The following is a 19,431-nucleotide window of genomic DNA, read 5'->3' on the forward strand; positions in this document are numbered from 1 at the left end:
TTCTATACACGGTGAAGCAATATGTGTATCCTGTGCGCCAATGTGGGAAATGTTGGCGACTTGGACATCACAAAAAGCAGTGTAAAAGTCAGGTTAGATGCTACAACTGTCTAAACGGAACAGGTAATCCTGATCACAACTGCATTTCTGAAGCACCACAGTGTGTGAATTGCCACGGTCCTCACCGAGCTAACGATTTTAAAGCTTGCCCAAAAATCCAACTCAAGAAGCAAAAGGAACAACAACGTCGAGATACATTCTCGCAAGGGAAAACAGACTGGTTTTGTCAGTCTGGTTCCGATAATATTGCAAACCAACCACAAGAGATTCCTCAGCCATCTACTAATCAACACCAAGGTCCCCGCCCGAAACGACGATATGCAGCCGATGATATTGACGAGAATGACGAGCTCCCCCAACTAGAGGTAAACATTTCTAACGGGGTGTGTGAGTCCATTCAGTCAACTATCGAATCAGATGCCATGCTGAACATGATTGCAGATGTGTTCGAGATCCCCAATAATGATGTTGCCATGATCGAGAGAATTAACGAGGAAATACTCGTGAAAATGTCAGATGCGGTTACCAATCGAATGAAATCATACATCAGTACGCTGAGATTATGATAAAAGCTCACATCGAACGATTCAGAACTAACAATCCCCCTACAATGTCTGCAATGGAATTGCAGGGGAATTCAAAGTAAAATGCCTAGCCTTATCAATATGATAAACTCTTCTGATGTTAATATTGTGATTCTGAGTGAAACGCACTTGGATCAATCAGCAAATTTATCAATTCCACATCATGCGATTTTCCGATCCGACCATCGTAGCAATTCGATGGGTGTAGCTCTCGCCATTAGATATGAACTGCAACCGACGACATTCAATATTCCTGGAACTTTTGACATTCAACATACAGCATGTCAAATCAAATGCAACTTTGGAGTAGTAACAATCGTATCGCTGTACATTCATCACCAGGCTGTGGTGTCAAAATCCAGTTTTGAAGACTTTTTTTCGGCCGTACCAAAACCTTGCATAATTTCAGGCGATTTTAATGCGAAACACGCATTATGGGGAAATGCTTCAGACAATTCTCGTGGAAATTATTTAGCCGACGCTTTAGAAACAAGTGATCTAGTAGTTTTAAATAATGGATGTCCGACTAGATTTGATGCTAACCGGTCGTGGAGTGCCATCGACATCACACTGGTTTCCTCAGGTCTTAGTCTAAACTTCGAATGGAACGTTGAACAGAATCCGCACGGAAGCGATCACTTTCCTATTTATTTCGGAACGAACTTAATCAACGCGACGATACATCGAAATGGGATCAACATCAAGAAAACGGATTGGGAGTTATTCAACAATAAAATTGATGATTTGCTCTTCAACATAGATTTCACTTTGACATTCGAGCAATTTTTCGACAACGCGCTCACTTATGCGACGCCGGTTTCAAGACGACACACACATTTGAATAAGGTTCCACAACCCTACTGGGACGATGAATTGACGGAGGCCAAAAGGACTACTCGAAATGCTTTTCGAACCTGGAAGCGGAATTTGACTTCAGAAAATTATAATACATATAAAGAAACAGAACGTGATTTCAGGAAAATGGTGAGAGAGAAGAAGATTAAAAGTTGGCGAGCTTTTTGTGATTCATTTAATAGTGACACATCGCTGCAAACTATGTGGCGCTTAGCTAGAAGTTTTAAGTCGCGTACGTCTGCTTCGAGAAAGATGGTTTCACAGCAAGTCGTGATTGATCTTTTGGACAAATTAGCTCCTCAAACAGCAAGAAAATCTAAAATGAATTTTTTGGGATGTCAATGTACTGATCATTCATCTAACTCACCTTTCACAGTCAAAGATCTGAAAACTGTTTTCAAAACCGGAAAAGATTCGGCACCTGGAATCGACAAAATAACATATTCAGTTATAAACCGACTACCGCTTTCGGCTCTTCGACAACTAACGGGAATTTTCAATGATATATTCATCAATGGAAATATCCCTCAGGCTTGGAAAATATTTAAAATAATCATTATCCCCAAACCAGAACAGAATATAGATTCGGTTTCTGGGGTGCGTCCCATTGCGCTTGCATCTTGCTTCCGCAAAGTTTTCGAGTTACTGATAAAAGAGAAATTAGAATGGTGTATGGAGAGTAACTTCAAATTTCCTGATGAAATAAGTGGTTTCCGGAGGGGAAAAGGAACGATGGATGCTCTGTTTCCTTTAATCGAAGAAGGATCAAACGCTCTTAGTTGTCAGGAATGTGTCGTTCTCTGTAGCATTGACATAAAAAGTGCGTATGATAATGTTGAAATAGAACTCCTAATCCGAGAATTGAGAGTATTAGAAATCCCTGAATGTATTATCCGCAACATATACATTAGACCGCTGCAGGCTTTGTATGGGAAATCTGAAATTTATGAGTCATTACAACTCCCATACCATTTTTTGATGGTATTTTCACACACAAAAATCTCCGTAAAGTTTGGAAGCGATACATTGAGTCCTGATTTAGCGCAACGAGTTTTAATTTTGTATGGAGAATTACATGGAGAATCAATTTTTTTTATTCATAAATCGTTACAGATTTACAGAAACTTCGGAAAAATAAAAAAAAGGCTGAATACTATTCCTCGAATTAATCTCTACAAATGATGTAAAGGTACTATGATGCTTTGTTGTATCACAACAAAGATATTTGGAATTTAGAAAAGATTTATCAAAAACTTAGACGAGTTTGCTTCACTCATGGCATCGCTGGCTGAAAACTTGCATGCAAGTTATTCCTTCCCGGATCGAAGGAACGGTCCCGAATCGGTCCGAAATCGGTCAGAAATCAGTTTAAAGTCAGTCCGTTTAACAGGTGAAGATTTACAATGTTGAATTCTTCATAAACTAAGTTTAGTTAGTTTATTTTACACTATGGTGGTATTATTTAGAGAAAAAGCATCATTATTACAGTAAAACAAGCATAACTTATATAATTTTCAATCGATTTCGGTAAACAACCTCTTAAATCATTTGCTTTAACTAATTCACAGAGTCCACAGGAAATGATTATTTTTAAATGTTATAATCAGGTCCGAAACCATAAATTAAGTTGATTTATTCTAAAAAAATGCGTTATTTATCGTGTTTTCAATCATTAATTCACAAAAACTGTATGTATTGTGTTAAATTTACACAAAAATGAAGTTCAGATGATGAATTGCACATTTAACACTAAACATATCGACATTTTTTGTGTACCTGTTCATACCGCGAGCGGTCAAATGACAGCAAACACCTCTTCCGCTTAAACTCTCTTGTTTCTCGACCGATTTCTACGAAGTTCATAATTTTGGAAAGCTCGTGAATTGACTCAAATACAGTTTTCAGACAAAATTTAACTTCAATTATTTTTCTCAAAGTTATTCAAAGTCGAAGAAAAAAACAATCGAAAAAACAGGCTTCGGGAAAAAGGCTATAAATCAGTTATTAAGTACTCGAAAAAATAAAATTACTTAGTGCCTGAGAACGCTGAAGTTAGAAGCTATATGTTACACATATGGAAATATTTTTTGAAAATTTCTTAAGATCATGGCCACTAAAAATGTAAAAAACTGGTAAACCGTAATTTTTAATAAATCAACCGCCAAAGCTGTTCCCGTTTGTGTAAAGTGAAATGGAAATTTGACATAATTTGTGACATTTTGGCATCTTTAGATTTCTAAAACACGAAACACAGAATTTTTGACGACTTTTCAAAGGTAGCTGTTTCTTTTTTAACTTTTTATCAATCTGCCTTTTTTGAGACTATTCTAGCACCTAGAATTGGCTTTGCACTGGATCGCAACGTTCTCTGGCACTGAGTGAAATTCTTTTCGAGTCCTTAATAACTGATTTAGAGCCTCTCCCGAATCCTGTTTTACGAATTTTTTTCTTCGACTTTGAATAACTTTGAGAAAAATAATTGTAGCTGAAATTCGTATTTAAGTCACATTACGAGCTTTCCAAAACTATAAACTTTGTAGAAATCGGTCGAAAAACAAGAGAGTTTTAGAGGAAAGTGTTTACCGTCATTTGACCGCCCGCGGAATGAGTAGGTATACCACATGCGTAACTTTATCTTATTTTTCAACTTGGTTGTGAATTTCGGGAACGTTTCACCACATCTATCACCGTATATCTTCAATGATCTCAAAAAGTTTGTATTTTACTTTCTACATAGTGCTGTAGTTTTTTTTTCTATCTGCGTTACCCGATTTAAAACGCCTTTGTGTATGCAACGCAGTTGCTTGTGTTCAAGTATTTAGCTAGGAAAATTGCATGCAAGTTCATGATTCCAGTGCTGCTGACAGTTTTGACTGTTGATCTACTATGAATGATTTTTATTTTACAGATTGCTTTAACTTTTTTCTGGTAGCATCTAGCTAAAAGTAACCTTAGTAAAAATTGAAGTTTAAGAATACAGTAACCCAATGAAGAAGTTATTTTTTGCATAAAACCCTAAATCGCTTCCCTAGCGAATTTTATCTAGAAAAAAAACTTTCCCCATACTAATTTCCATACAAATTTAAAAACCGTTGCGCTAATTCAGGGATGAACCAAATCATCTTATATTTAACACAGATGATTGGAGAGCAAAAAGGAATCGGAAAAACACATGGGAGCAAAAAGTCAGTTTTTGCAGCGGTCTAATATACATCCTATTCGAAGAAAGAATTCTATCGGCGGATATAGGAGATTCCAATACCATCACAAGGACTACGTGGAAAGGATTACCACAGGGTTCACCATTGAGTCCAATCTGTTTCAACATAATGATCACCAGACTTTTGCAAAATATTCCGCAAAATGTTATCAAAATCAACTATGCAGATGATACAACTATAGCCAAAAGAGGAACAGATGTAAACGCATGCTGTGAAGCGTTACAGGCAGCAGTGAACTCGTTAGTTTATGGCATAACAGATCTCGGTTTCGAAATATCTCCCACCAAAAGCAAGTGTTTACTGATCTCGACGCAGCAACCGGAAAATCCTCCTGACATCCTGATCAACGGCCAACCTGTGGAATACGTGAAAACGATTAAACTCCTGGGCATGCACATAACACGGAATCTTAAATGGACCTATCACATCTCTCAAATTAGGAAAAAAGTGGCACCATTCATCAATTTCCTGCGATGCGTTTCAGGACAATCCTGGGGTGCACATCCTTCCTCGCTTCTCAAAATTTATAAAGCTAGCGCTCGATCAATCATCGAATATGGTTCCATTTTGATGACGAAACTGACTCAACGGGATACTCTCACTTTGGACAGAATCCAATGGGCATGTATTCGTGTATGTTTAGGGTCAACTAAAACTACACATACCGGATCACTAGAAGTCCTAGCTGGATTATGTCCTCTGAGATTTAGGAGAGAAATGGCGATCATGCGGTTTATCAACAAACGAGCTCACTTACAAAATTGGAATGAACTATATGTCCAACCCACACTGGAATCCGCATTAGCATCAACAGAATTTCAAAAAACCATCCACGATTTAAACGATTTCTTTCCTTTGCAGAATACCTTACAAACACATCCATGCTATCTATTTTCACCAAATGTGCGGAAATATGAGATAGATATCGACTTGTCGGTGGCTGCTCTCTTAGCACAACCCAGCCAGGCTAGTACAAAGGATACTGTAATGAATTTCATTGAAGAGAAATACCAAAGAACATTCTTACTAGCAACAGATGGTTCGAAAGACTTATCAAATGTAGGATATGCCGTTGTCAACAACTTTAACATTCCTTTCACATCACACAAGCTGTGTCAAGTAGCTTCGGTATATACTGCGGAACTTTTGGCCATTCGAAAAGCAGTTGAAATAGTTTCGGAAAGTCCAAACGGAAACTATGTTATTATGACCGACAGCATGAGCTGCTTAACAAGCCTGCAAAGCTTCACAGCCAAGTCGTCGTATTCAATAGCTTGGTATGAAATCAAGGAAATGGTGAAATCCCTTCAATTTCGAGGATCCAAATTAACGTTAATTTGGGTACCATCACATCGTGGAATTCCTTTGAATGAGTTAGCCGACCAAGAAGCTAAGGCCGCTTCAAGACAAAGTTCTCATGATACTTATATGTTAACTACCAATGAGATATCGTTCCCGTGCCGTCTTAGGAGTCGACAACGATGGCAGGCAGCATGGAATACTGGAGTTAAAGGTCGCTACTGTCATAGTATTTTATCTTCCGTTTCGTTACAACCGTGGTTTGCCCAGTATGACTTCAGTAGAAGAGAGATTGTAATATTATCGAAGCTCATAAGCAACCATTCACGTCTACCAGCTCATCTGTACCGGAACCGAATTATCCAGAACGACACCTGTGAGTGCGGCGCGTCTAACGCAGATCCAGATCACTTCCTGTTTACCTGTTCAAATTATGGAACAAGGAGATGGACGATATGGAAAATCCTGTTGGAGAAAAGAATTACACCAGATGTTCAAATAATGCTCAAAAGTCTCAACACAGAAGTCCTCAAAGTAGTAGCAAACTTTTTTATCGATTGCAAAATAGATTTGTAAATTTGATTTATGTTTTACCACTTGGCCCGCTATGTGTTAAAAGTTAAGCCAAAATTGTATAGTTTTAAAATAAAAAAAAAAAAAAAGTTTTGACATTTCCGGTCAAAGAAAACTTCCGGATGTTACTTCCCACGGGAAGTAAACAACATCCGGAAGTTTCCGGACATTCCAAGCCGCTCACCATATGATGTCAATGACGGACAGAATTTTACGCTGACACGGTGAACATGCATTTCATTATGAAGTTCCTTCATAGTCTTCCGGTAATTGTTCCGGAACGACAAAATTTTGCGACGTGTTCGTTGGTTGCTGTTCCGGTTCGGACTGAACTCGCTAAGTGTTTTCAGTCCAACAAAGAGAGTTCAATTTTTAGTTCATAAGGTCGAACTCAGCTTTGATCCCTCGCCGAAGGAAAAAAAAGGGATCAATTTTGAGTTCGCTGTTCGAACTCCGTTTTGATCCATCGCAAGGAGGAAAAAGGGTACTTAACTTTAAGTTCATAGAATCGAACTATGTTTTGAACCTCGGTCATACTTAATTTTGAGTTAAAAAAAAAGAGCGTGAACTTTTTTTAGAGCTGGTATAAGGATTGATCCAAAACTGATGAGATTTGGATCCAATTTGACGCAGTTCTAAACCGTTTGACAGGTTTGACAGTTAATGGAACACGAGTGCAGTTGCCAGTATTTTCATTGGATCGGATATAATTTCTTTGGTTCAATTCTTGTATAAATTAGACCCAATAATAGACCACTAATACAGATGCTCTTAGGGCATCTGTATTCGTGGTCTATTCTTGGGTCTAATTTATACGAGAATTGAACCAAAGAAATTAGATCCGATCCAATGAAAAAACTGGCAACTGCATTCGTGTTCCATTAACTGTCAAACGGTTTATTGCGTATTTAGAGAAAAATTGGATTCACGCAACGGTAGTTAGACCCGAAATTTGACAACCGTAATTTGACAGCTCGATTGATGGGCTGCATTTTCGTCAGTGTAACCGAGTAACACTGAAGAAAATAATCATCTTATATCTGAGGCTTCTTTTCTGGTGGTGTTTTTTGTTGTCCTTTGATAAAGAGAAGCATATGCGAATAAAAAGGAAAGAAGAAGTGAAATATGATTTTGCAAATTCAAAATCAAAATCGCTTTCAGGTATGGCGCTTTTGAGAGCAGAAATGGAGAAGCATGCGTCTCCTAATAAAATTGCCCATTGTTTGTTTGGGTACTTCAGGACTGGAAAAAGAGCTTGCCAAAATTTAAAACAAAAGCCCAACAACAATCGGAAATTGGGTTTGCAAGTTTGAACTCAACGGAACGGTTAACAGATGCAACAGGGAAAAAATCTTTTTAAAATTTTCCGAAACAGAGCGGAAGTGGATCGTTCAAAAATTCCAACAACAACAACGATTGCTCCATCGGAAATTTCATTTTCATTAGAAGTAGTCAATGAAATTTCCGATTGCACAGATATCGATCACATTTGATTCCATTTTATTATTTTTATATTTTTTACTTCCGTTGTATGTTGTTCGGTAGAAATTAAGTAGATAAATGTTTTCAAATTGTTTGTTTAATAAAATAAACGTTTATAAAATATCAATGGTTTTCTTTAAATAAAAAGCATTGAATAAAAAAAAACAGAAATATGTTTTGGGTTGGTTTAGGCATCCATTTTTTTTTAATCAGTGGTTGTTCCAGTTATTTTATCACGAAAATCAGTAATAAAAGAACATTTAAAATCAATTGTTACAGAGTATACTCTTATAGTTTTAGAACAAAATATATTTCAAAAACTATAGTTTATAGCTGAAGTCAACTTTTCTACTGAAAATTAATGGAATTTGATTTTTTCTTGAGGCGTCGAAAACATTCCCTACACTATTTTTTTTGTAATTATGACATGGACTATAAATAATTCTGAACAAAATGATGCTTGTTCCGTCGCGTTTCTTGACGTGTTGCTCTTATTATACCATCCGCTTTAAAGTTAGAGAATAAATCCCTTAATACTATAGATTTTTATAAATAAAGAAATAGATTGGTTCCCGTTTTGTTTTTCAAATCAATCATTCGATACATTTCTTTTCTAAATAAATGTGATAAATCATTTAAGAATTGGTAAAATGCATTGAAAACGGATTTAAATGTCACTGCATCATTCATAATTGACTTTTAAACAATGGTTTTTTTTGCTCGCAAAAACTCATAAATATAATCTGAATTGTTTGTTTCAGTGCAACAGCTTTGACGTCTTGCGGTAGTTTTTCTTCTTCTTTTGGAAGAGTTGCAAAAATCCAACTTTTCTCTGTAGGAGCAATAGAATTACGTCAAATTGGATCTTAATCTCATCAGTTTTGGATCAATCCTTATACCAGCTCTAAAAAAAGTTGAGTTGAAACTGGTATAATGGATCACCAATGCGGTTGCTCGGGTCGGAATTTGGGTCTAAACCGGCTGTTTGGACCACGGATACAGGTGCTCTTACACGGAAAATAATAAAAAGGTAAAATTTACCGAGACAGCAAAGGTGAATGCTCGCAAAAGCCAAAAAGGTAACTTCTACCCGCATACTAAAAAACTATATTTCAAATAGTCACTACGACACATCTACGGCTCCAGAAAAAGTGATTGTCTCTGTAAACGTAGCTATTATTTTAAACTTTACTTCGACAACGATAAAAACTTAAAATTAACTTCATTGTGAATAAGTGATGGTATCAGGAAAGGCGAATGAATGGTTTAACGATTTACTTCAATTTTATTAACAGTCGTAAAACTGTTCTCGAACCATAATGCTAAGCGTTCATGCATCTGTCAAACTCATGTGAAAAATGACCGCAGCGCGGGTCAGAGATGCCAGATGATTTGAAAAAATAAACTCAGCACAGATTTATGAAAAAATCTTTTGGACAAAAAAAAATTAAATTTTGATTATTGAGTCGATAGTGTGGTGATACGAGACTACAAGATATAGAGAAACTATAGTTGTGAGAACAAACTGAACATGACGACATCCCAGGTATAGAGAGAGCTATGGTTCAATCGGGAGAGGAATCATAATGACACGCGGAATAAAGTGTCGTTTGTGAACTTGTGAATATGAGGAACCGAAGTGATTCCTTGGTGTGCAAATGTGTTACTTGTGGACAAATCGAAGGGTACCACAGATAGCAAGCAGCATTATAATTGATGGTGGTCGAATGTTAGATACAAAGTTAGAATTTCTTATAAAGATACCAAAATTAACCCAATGTAAAACTCATTTCTGTTTGAGTTTAGGAAAAATCAGTTATTCTGCTTTCGTTTAATTAGATTTCAGTAATAAGTTATTTAAACTCTATGTCCTTGAAATTTGCCTTTTATAAAATTCATCGATCACTTTTTATTTGTTTTTAAAATTTAATTTCATATTGGTGAAATTTTGAAAAATCAGTCTAGTCGGCATCACTGCCGACAGCATAAAAAACAACAACACTTCGTTTACCGCGCGCGTTTCTCGAAAAAAATCTCGTGTGCCATTCCAGCGGCTGCAGCAAGTCCCCTCAATTTGGCCATCGACTGACGGACTATCTGGACAGAACAAACGGGAAAACGGACACCAGCGATGTTTGCAACAGGTAAATTCAACATACGAACATTAACATTCACAAATATGAGAATGGATTTGTTTTTGTTACAGCAACATATTCGCTGGAGGAGCAATTCCACGCTGAATGGAGCCATCCTGTCTTCGAGGTTCAGCAGCTAAGCGAATGTTCCGCCAGTGTGTCGGAAATGAGACCTCGTCCCGGTGGAGGAACTAATGACAACAAGTTAACAGTCCGAGTCGGAAGGGTGAAAAATGGATCTAAGTTGGTACCCATCGCTCCAGGAGGATTTTTTTTCCAACTCGCACATCCAGTGTTTTTCGATGAATAGTTGACGGTAATTATGTTTATAATTAGGTCAGTAGTATATTTTACATCGAGTGAATAAAAAAAATATTTAAAAATCGAAAAATCGTCATTTTTATTTTTCACAATAAAGAAAACTTTCTTTTGTATGTGTGCATGCTCCATTCCCGTACGATTCAGAATACAGTATACGCATGACTTTGGAAGAACGTCATATCAGATCGTTTTACAACTTTTACTGTAAATGTTCTGTTACAAGAGAACTTTAAGAAAAACCGTAACGAACACAGTTTGATGACCAGAATACGTTTTCCACGAATGATTTTTGGACGATATCTCAACTGTTTGCAGAACAGTTCTTCCATACAAGTGTTTTAACAGTTCTAAACAGTAACATAACTTAACGCCATACCCAAGTAACCATAAGCACTAAAGCTTTGCATTTTTATAGCTTTACACCAGCATTCAAAGGCTAAATTACACTATATCAGCACATCAAGTGCAATTTTGCATTACAACAGCCCTTCGAGTGCTATGCTGCATCATGTTAGAATTATACCATTCTTTTAAAATGCAACTTGCATTCTATCAGCTTTGCACAATGCTTTTGAAATGCAACATTGCTCTAAATCAGAATAACAAATGCTATATTTTCTAAGCATTAAATTGGCATCACACAAGCTTGTTTTAATGCTTTTAAGCACTATGTAAGCACTACAGTGGCATTAGGCCAAAGCACATTAGCATTGATTGATGCTGAATCAATGCAAATTTAGGGCACCGGTTGCTAGAAATTTGATTCAAATAGGTCTTTTTTTTTAAAGATTTAACGCGGACCTGATAGGTTCACAGGCAGAGTCAATGTCAAATGTCAGAGCCACATATGTCATGAGTTCGATTCCAGGTCACCTCCACCCGAAAAATAAAAAAAATATCATGTAGAAAATTCAATCCGAGAGATCTCTTCAATATGCATAAGCGAATATAAAAATAATTACAAATTTAGTATCATGGCCAAAAAATGAACCGAACAAAAATCCAAAATATTTTTTTTTTTCGCATGGTCGAACCTCATTCGAACGCCATTTGCATTTTCCCAGCATTTTGCCCGCCAACGCTGTAGCTTCAACCAATGCTATAACAGTGCTTTTATAGGGTTATACCAGTTTCTGCACTAATGCAGCAGTTAATTTCGCCAAACCTGGCTCACAGAGCTAAAATGATGCACAGAATCAAGCACTATAGCTGACGCTAGAGCAGAGTTGATGCTAGATTTTAGTGCTTATGGTTACTTGGGTATTCAACAGACCGTCGTTTTGGATTTCACATTTAGTGGAATGTTTTTTACGATGTCAGTTATCGTTTTCTAAAAGTTTTTTTACGCTGTTCCAAATAGTTGTTTAACTATTATAGTAACTGTTTGGTTACAGTATTTTCTTATTCGGGTAATACCTATTCGAGGTGAAACTCACCTCACAGCGAGGTAAAATATACCTGAAACGAAGAATGAAAAAAGGTACAATTCACCGAGAAAAAATGTGAATCCAAAAAAGGTAAATTTCACCTCGTAGCGAGGTGAAGTTCACCTGAATTGAGCTGAATCAAAAACCCAAGCAACAATTTAAGTTTTATACTAATCTACAAGCCCGCTTGAAAACTTTGTTATAAAACATCATCAAGCTTTATAAACTGCATTAAAACATCTATAAAACACTTATCAGTGTAAAAAGGCCCACCTACAGGAGGTTCTGAAGCAAAGTTCTTCGAAATAACAGGTTACCTCATCCGCCATATTGGTTGGCAGATTTCCAGAATGATGACGTAGTTGTTATGAAAAGTAGCGAGCATTGTACCGAATTCTTCAGTTTTTCCATAAAAATTATTATTTATGCCAGTAACTTGTATGTCACTGTCCTCAAATTCATAAATTCAACTTCTCTGATTTATGAGCTTCTTAAAAAACACGGTTTGGTTTGCGGTTCTGCATTAAATGCTAATTTACTTCGGAAACGTCTAATTATTTGGGGAAATTTATATTACTCGTGTAACCATCTGTTACTTAATGTCTATGTGACTCCGTCACAAAATTCAAACATCCCTGTACAATTCAGAAAACCCTACAACAGTCGCCCTCTATCAGCACAACTGACATCCCTGTCCAGGAGTTCACCACTCATTCACGGCACTCTCAGAGATTCTCCAGAGGCGCCGTGTATTTTAAAGAGCAAAGCGGGGAAGTGTGGCCACCCAGAAAAGCAACACACTCTTAAAATGTTTTGTAGATAATAGTTGTTTGTTAGTGTGTTGGTTGGACAAGATAGTGTACTTAGCGCTTTGTTAGCGATCCGTTTCCTGTCCTGTCCTTTCTGTTCGTGACCGCCTGAGGGAAAAGAAGTGCGCGACGTGTTAGTTTGTCGAGTAAAAATTTGTAAAATTACATAAAGTTTAAATTATTTACCTAAAGTCTACTTTCACAGAGAAACAAAAAGTGCGACAAGTACACACGGTGAACATAAAGTTAAAATTGTGTAAAAGCCTAAAAAGTACGGTAATAGTTAAAACAAATAGTAAAAGAACAAACATGTGCTTTGTAAAGACAACATATTAAAATAATATCTATGTTTATTCTATCGTATTAAAAGCAAGCGTAACAAACATAAACATTGTTAAAACACACGGAAACAAACGAGCAATCGAAAAACAAAGAAAAAGGTAAAATAATGTTTTATATATATATACAAGGTTTAGTTAAAAACATAAAACCACATGTGGGTACAAACAAGTTAAAAACAAATGACGTCTACAATATGCTAACACCCTCGGAAAGGTCCAAGAGGGCCTTTTTCTTTCTGGTTTGTGCTGGTTCTGTCGAGCCACAATTCCTTCATCCCCAGGCAATCACCAGATCCGGACAGAAAGGTCCCTGCGTGCCTCGACTCCATCGATACAACACCTCGAGTCGGCACCTAACCTTACATCCATGGGTCAGCATCGACACAAACATCTCGCTGTCCCTAACGCATGCAAAGTAGTACCGAGCACGAGTGGAATCGTTCCGAAAACAGCGATTCACAGTCGTGTCAACGGATGCGGCTATTCACAACCATCGGAATCCGCCATTGGTCGTGGCGGAAAGCTAGATCGACCGAAGCATCGTAGCAACACAATAATACCGCAAGTACCCCATGTTGTAGCACGTCATAAAGTTAGGGCTATCCATTAGGAATAAAAACATCCATATTTGTGAACCGTAGACCTCCGTAAGTGATTTATTCTTTCGGGTTTTCCCACGAATCTAAGATCAGAAATTGTCTTCAGTCCTCGCCCTGGGGTGGTCCTAACAGTTTGACAGGTTTTATAGTTCCTCTTTAATTGATGTCGTCTAACTCTGGTTGGTAGCATGAGAGGTACCCACCCGTTTCGGCACCCTGGATATGCACGTTCGCTGAATCTGGAAGTTCCTGTTGTGAGATACCGCAGAGGAAAGTGAACAGTGGTGAACTTAACATAACGACCCTGAGTCCCATAATTTCTCCTCCCACACGCTAACTTTTGGCTACCCCTTAAAGGCGTAAAAATGACCCGTTATTGAGAACCCTCGCGATCTGTCAAATAACGGGTCAATTTATCGGATCAATATTACCCCTTATTTCAAGAAGCTTGATTCCCTTCAAAAGGGGTAGTTTTAGATGTTGTCAAATCCAAAGCGTTATTTTTAGTCCGTTAAACTGATAATGAAGAGGAAGGTTGTAAGTATTTCATTGAAAATTCACATTGTTTTCTTTCAGAAATTATATTTTTCATATTTTTATTTCAGCACTGCACAGTTCCGGAATACGTCGATGATAAGACGATGCATGGTTCAAAACCCAATCGCGGAGGACTAACTTTGATGGTAAACAAAGTGATAGCGATACAAAATTATTTTAATTTTTCAATTAATCTCATTACAATAAACTGAAATAAATGTGACATTTGGTTGTTATTTATTTCCTAGCAAACATATTTCCCAAAAGCTGCACCTGAAATTGCCATTCAAATAAGGGGTAATTATCCGATACATGCGTTTCAAATAAGGGGTAATTTTCATCCGCTGAAGCGTTATCAAGCTGAGTACCCCTTAAAGGGTACAGCCGCTTTATCCTTAAAAAGGAGTTCTCCCAGTCTTATTGAATAACGGGTCAAAAGTATTCGTTAAGGGGTAGCCAAAAGTTAGCGTGTGCACATCCCACTGAGTGTAGCTGTCAGTCGAGTTACATTCTGGCGCCCACATAAAAGAAAACAAATTCACAATGTTTACATTTCTCCATCCCCCGGAGGGAGACGAAATCAGTTCCTGATTAGATCTTGGTCGTTCTCCAAACGAATTGGTATTCCGAACCAAGTATTTATTTAAAGAAGTGGTTTAAGTTTAAATTGTAAAAAAAAAATGAAAATTTACGTTTTATGTTGTACAAAATTGATTGCTTTTGTTGCAGCATTCATGGATTTTTGTTTGGTGTTATTTTTATTCACATAATTTTTGTTTTTTTAGGACTGGAACATCAATGAAATGGATTCAGAACCTGAACAATTTTTAGCGAAATGTCTGGTTTATCATCGGACAAGAATTGAAGTTAAAAAAAAAGTTCCAAATACAAATACGAGTCGGAAAATGAAATATCAGGAATTTCGCCTCAAACAAGAACAAAATCAGCAGAAACACTATCAAATTTTAGGAACGTACTCTCGCGAAAGACCCGTTACCAAAATTCCTATTCCGGATGACCGTGATATTGGAAATTTTTAAAATTATGTGAAGCAAAGTGTTACAATTCTAGACTCCAAGATAACGGTTACAAGAATAGTAACAATCCTCCAGCATATTTTAATTGTGCAGGTAACTACTTGGAAGGGCAAGTAGTTCTGATTTTTTCAAAATCCCTTTCTAAACTCGACCAGTTTCTAGATTTTATCCAATAAGGATATCGAACCCTAATTTATTGCGATTATGCCTTTGTGCAAAGGAAAGGTCATCCAATTCAATGAATGATCCCATCGATTAGTGTGCACTAACAGAAGCCGAAAATTTTCACAACTAGGTGTTCAAAAAAACCAACCATAAACTGAAACTAAAAGTTACAATTCCGAACGTTTAAAATATTGTTGTTTTGGGCTCATTCAGAGTACAACTGTTCGTTTATAATCCTACGTAGTTAATGAAACTAAAATTATTATTCTTTTTGTAGAACAAAAACTGATTTTTCAATTCAGGTTTTACACCATGTTTGAAATTGTATCACCTTTTGCAACCAACTTAGTCGAGCAAGCGGATTATTTATCGAAAGTTTTCAAAATTTCACTCCCCCGACATTAGTCAGGAGAAATGAAGCAAATTGGAATTTCAAAGTTCCTTCATTAACAGATGAAAACCTCGAAGACAATGAATCCTTACGTGTCCCACAATCAAAAATGAAAAAAGTTTTAGGATAGAACGCAACGAATTCAGATTCAAACTAGATCAATTCAGAATAGTTCTCGAATACAAACTTCGATTGAAAGACTGATTCGAATTAAAGTGATTGGATCAAGATCTACCGGAGATCTGATCCAACATAAGACACTAGAATCCTCATAACACACCTCAAATTGTTCGTTACACATAACAACTGGATTTTCCCCATATTGACGATTTTTTCACTTAAAAATCGTTCCCATTGTAGGAACATTACATCGATAGAGCTGTATAAGAATTTCGGATATCAATTTACACATTCAAATTCGAACAACAACAAAAATATGTATTGATAAAATCGCTCTTAAATACGAAAAAAAAATTATCAAAAAAGACTAAATCTTGCATTCAACATTTCACCCTTTTTGCTCCCGTGCCTAAAGGTCGTCGGAAAATGAGCATACGAGGAATCCCACCTAGTTTCTGCAGGCGACGAAGCCAAATTTAGCCCATGGTACCTCCTTAGTACGGTCATGGCTAGGTTGCAGACGATCCCGAACAAGTTAGCAGAGGCATCTGGTAAATCCATCGTTGCATTCTCTGCTGTTAACTTTAAACCGGGTATCTGAAAAAGAAACACCTTAAAAGGTTACTGTTTTCGAGTTAAAACGATACATAACTAACCTTGAATCTAATTTTGCGTTGCTTTCCTTCCATCCCGTCCAAAAGTGATTGTTGATGTGAAGAGCTGGAACGACGACAAAAACAATGATTATTTTTTTTGCGACTGTATGTACAGCAACCATTTCGGATGTGTTGCAGAACATAGCAAAACTAAAACGAGAAAAACTTACCTGCTGATATTTCGAGATGTATTTCCACTGGTTCCGGATATTTCCTTTCCGCAGTTTGAGCTAGAACAGATTAGAGTTATAAAAACGTAAGAATTAGGCTGAAGTCTGCATAATTAGCGCTAGAAAGGAATTATGTTGCGAAGATTAGGACTTACCTTGATAATCCACCAGCTATAGGAAGTTTATTTACCTTCAAATTTCGACCGGTCGAACAAGTCATTCACTTGTTTATTTTGAATTATACTTCTTCTTAAATGTATTCCTGTTCATGAATATTTTGAACATACATTTGACGTCTCTTATGTGAGTTACTGTCAAGAATCGCTACAATAACCAAAACACTGAAATAAAATCACAAGCTGTTTCTGTCACGAGTGGACATGAAATTACGCGGATTGTGATAGTAAAAATTGTTGAGATGGCAACCACTGCCAGGTTTGCCCCCACCAGACGGCGACTATGGAGAGAGAACAAGTGCCATTTTCTTTTCAATCTAAAAGTTCATTCTATCGAATACACACGTCTTTTGTTATCGATCTAAAGTAAAACCGCGTGTTTTCTCCTGGCCTATCCGAAATCCCAGTAGGTTATGGGCCCAGGACATCCGGTGCCGTGTCGCGAAAATGGAAGTTTTAAAGAATGAACGTTTCTTCGTTGCGTTGCTCGACGGGACAAATTACTCCGCGTGGAAGTTCCGCGTTCAGGTGCTCTTGGAGGAGCATGAGTTGTGGGATTGCGTTTTAATGGAGTTGGAAGATTTGGTTGAGCTGCAGGAGAATGAAGACGACACAGTGGCACAGCGGCAGGAGAAAAGGAAGAGGCGCGATATTTGGAGGAAGCGGCAGCGGTCGTGCAAATCGATGATTATTGCCCGAATCCATGACACTCAGCTCGAGTACGTGCAAGAAAAGGAAACCCCAAAACAAATTTGGGACGCGCTGAGACGGGTTTTTGAAAGGAAGAGCATCGCTAGCCGGATGTCCCTCCTGCGTCGAATGTTGGACATGCGTTTCGAGGGAGGACAACTCCAAGAACATTTTCTTTGTTTCGACAAGTTGTTGCGTGAATATCGTGGTGCAGGTGCGGACATGGATGAGCTGGCAGCAGTGTGTCATTTGCTGCTCACTCTTGGTCCGTCGTACTCTACAGTTGTCACGGCAATCGAAACTATGCCGGAAGAAAATTTGACGATGGAGTTCGTCAAGTGTAGACTTCTCGACGAGGAAACGAAACAGAAGGGCATCGAATCGAAGTTGCCCTCCAGTAGTGATTCCGCCGCGTTCTCGGGAGTGAGACAACCGAAAAAGTTCCGTTGTTTTCGGTGTAAGAAGGAAGGACACAAGTTAGTGGACTGTCCGGAAAAGAAGAAGCAGTCGTTTCAGAAAGTGAATCGGTACCCGAAAGCAAATGTTGCCGATGGTGTTAAAAATAATCCGGATGAAGTGTGTTTCGTCGGTGTGACTGGCTGTGTGTCACAAAAAGTGCGTGGAACCAAGTGGTTCATCGATTCCGGAGCATCGGAACATTTGGTCCGAGATAAGGAGTTGTTCACGGAAATTCGTCGATTGAAGAAACCGATCGAAATTGCTGTTGCGAAGGACGGCGAGTCCCTTGTGGCAGAATACATCGGAACTGTGAAAGTGTTATCGATTGCGAATGGCGAAAACATTGAGTGCACAGTGAAAAATGTTTTGTTCATTCCGCAACTACGGTACAATTTGTTTTCGGTATTGCGGGTCGAAAAAGCTGGCATGCGGGTAGTGTTCGGACAAGGAAAAGTGCTGATTTATCGTGATTCGGAAATCGTAGCCAGCGGAACGCGTCGCGAAACACTGTATGAACTGGACTTTCGGCCGATCGGGAACAGTGTTAGTGAGAAATCGTTGTTGTCGTGCGGTGTAGCTCAGTCGAATTTTGAGCTGTGGCATCGTCGGTATGGCCACATTTCCGCGAAGAACTTGGAAGTGCTCGTTCGTAACGATATGGTGTCGGGACTGAAAATAGACACTGAAAAGAAACAAGGTGCAACGTTAACCTGTGAATCGTGTATCGCCGGGAAAATGGCTCGGAAGCCGTTCTCATCGTCTGTCGAGAGACGATCGTCGCGTGTGCTCGAACTGGTCCACTCGGACGTATGTGGTCCCGTGTCGCCGGTCGGGAAGTTCGGTTCGAGATTTTTCGTCACGTTCACCGATGATTGGACGCATTTTACCATGGTGTACTTGATGGAGCAGAAAAGTGATGTGCTGCGTTGCTTCAAGGCGTACGAAGCAATAGTGACGGCCAAGTTTGGCAAGAAAATCTCTCGCTTGCGGTGCGATAACGGTGGGGAGTACACCGGGAAAGCCTTCAGGAAGTTTTGTGCGGAAAAGGGTGTACAGTTGGAGTTGACGGTACCCTACACCCCTCAGCAAAATGGGGTCAGCGAGCGTATGAATCGCACGCTCGTAGAGAAGGCGAGGGCGATGCTGTTCGATTCGGGTGTGAGCATGGAGTTTTGGGGACAAGCCGTGCAAACGGCCGCCTACTTGTTGAATAGGAGCCCCACAAGTGCAGTGACGGAAGTGAAAACGCCTTTTGAGCTGTGGGAGAATAGAAAACCGGATGTTTCGAAGCTGAAAGTGTTTGGGAGTTCAGTTTTCGTGCACG

At 38.3% G+C, this 19,431-nt stretch overlaps 3 long non-coding RNA genes across 3 annotated transcripts; 2 read left to right on the top strand and 1 right to left on the bottom strand.

Annotated features, from left to right (window-relative positions):
• Positions 1 to 9,169: 9,169 nt before the first annotated feature.
• LOC129749628 (uncharacterized) lies at positions 9,170 to 10,600 on the top strand. Its single transcript, XR_008738104.1, has 2 exons — positions 9,170 to 10,218; positions 10,281 to 10,600. It is a non-coding gene; the product is annotated as an uncharacterized LOC129749628 (long non-coding RNA).
• A 2,061-nt stretch (positions 10,601 to 12,661) lies between these two features.
• Positions 12,662 to 14,017, top strand: LOC129749633 (uncharacterized). The gene is made up of 4 exons (XR_008738107.1): positions 12,662 to 12,912; positions 12,972 to 13,037; positions 13,137 to 13,206; positions 13,322 to 14,017. It is a non-coding gene; the product is annotated as an uncharacterized LOC129749633 (long non-coding RNA).
• Positions 14,018 to 16,292: 2,275 nt separating this feature from the next.
• On the bottom strand, positions 16,293 to 17,127 carry LOC129749650 (uncharacterized). The gene is made up of 3 exons (XR_008738119.1): positions 16,938 to 17,127; positions 16,783 to 16,842; positions 16,293 to 16,676 (listed from the first exon to the last, which is right to left on the bottom strand). It is a non-coding gene; the product is annotated as an uncharacterized LOC129749650 (long non-coding RNA).
• Positions 17,128 to 19,431: the final 2,304 nt, after the last annotated feature.

Source organism: Uranotaenia lowii, chromosome 1, assembly GCF_029784155.1.
Source record: "Uranotaenia lowii strain MFRU-FL chromosome 1, ASM2978415v1, whole genome shotgun sequence".
Classification (NCBI taxonomy): domain Eukaryota; kingdom Metazoa; phylum Arthropoda; class Insecta; order Diptera; family Culicidae; genus Uranotaenia; species Uranotaenia lowii.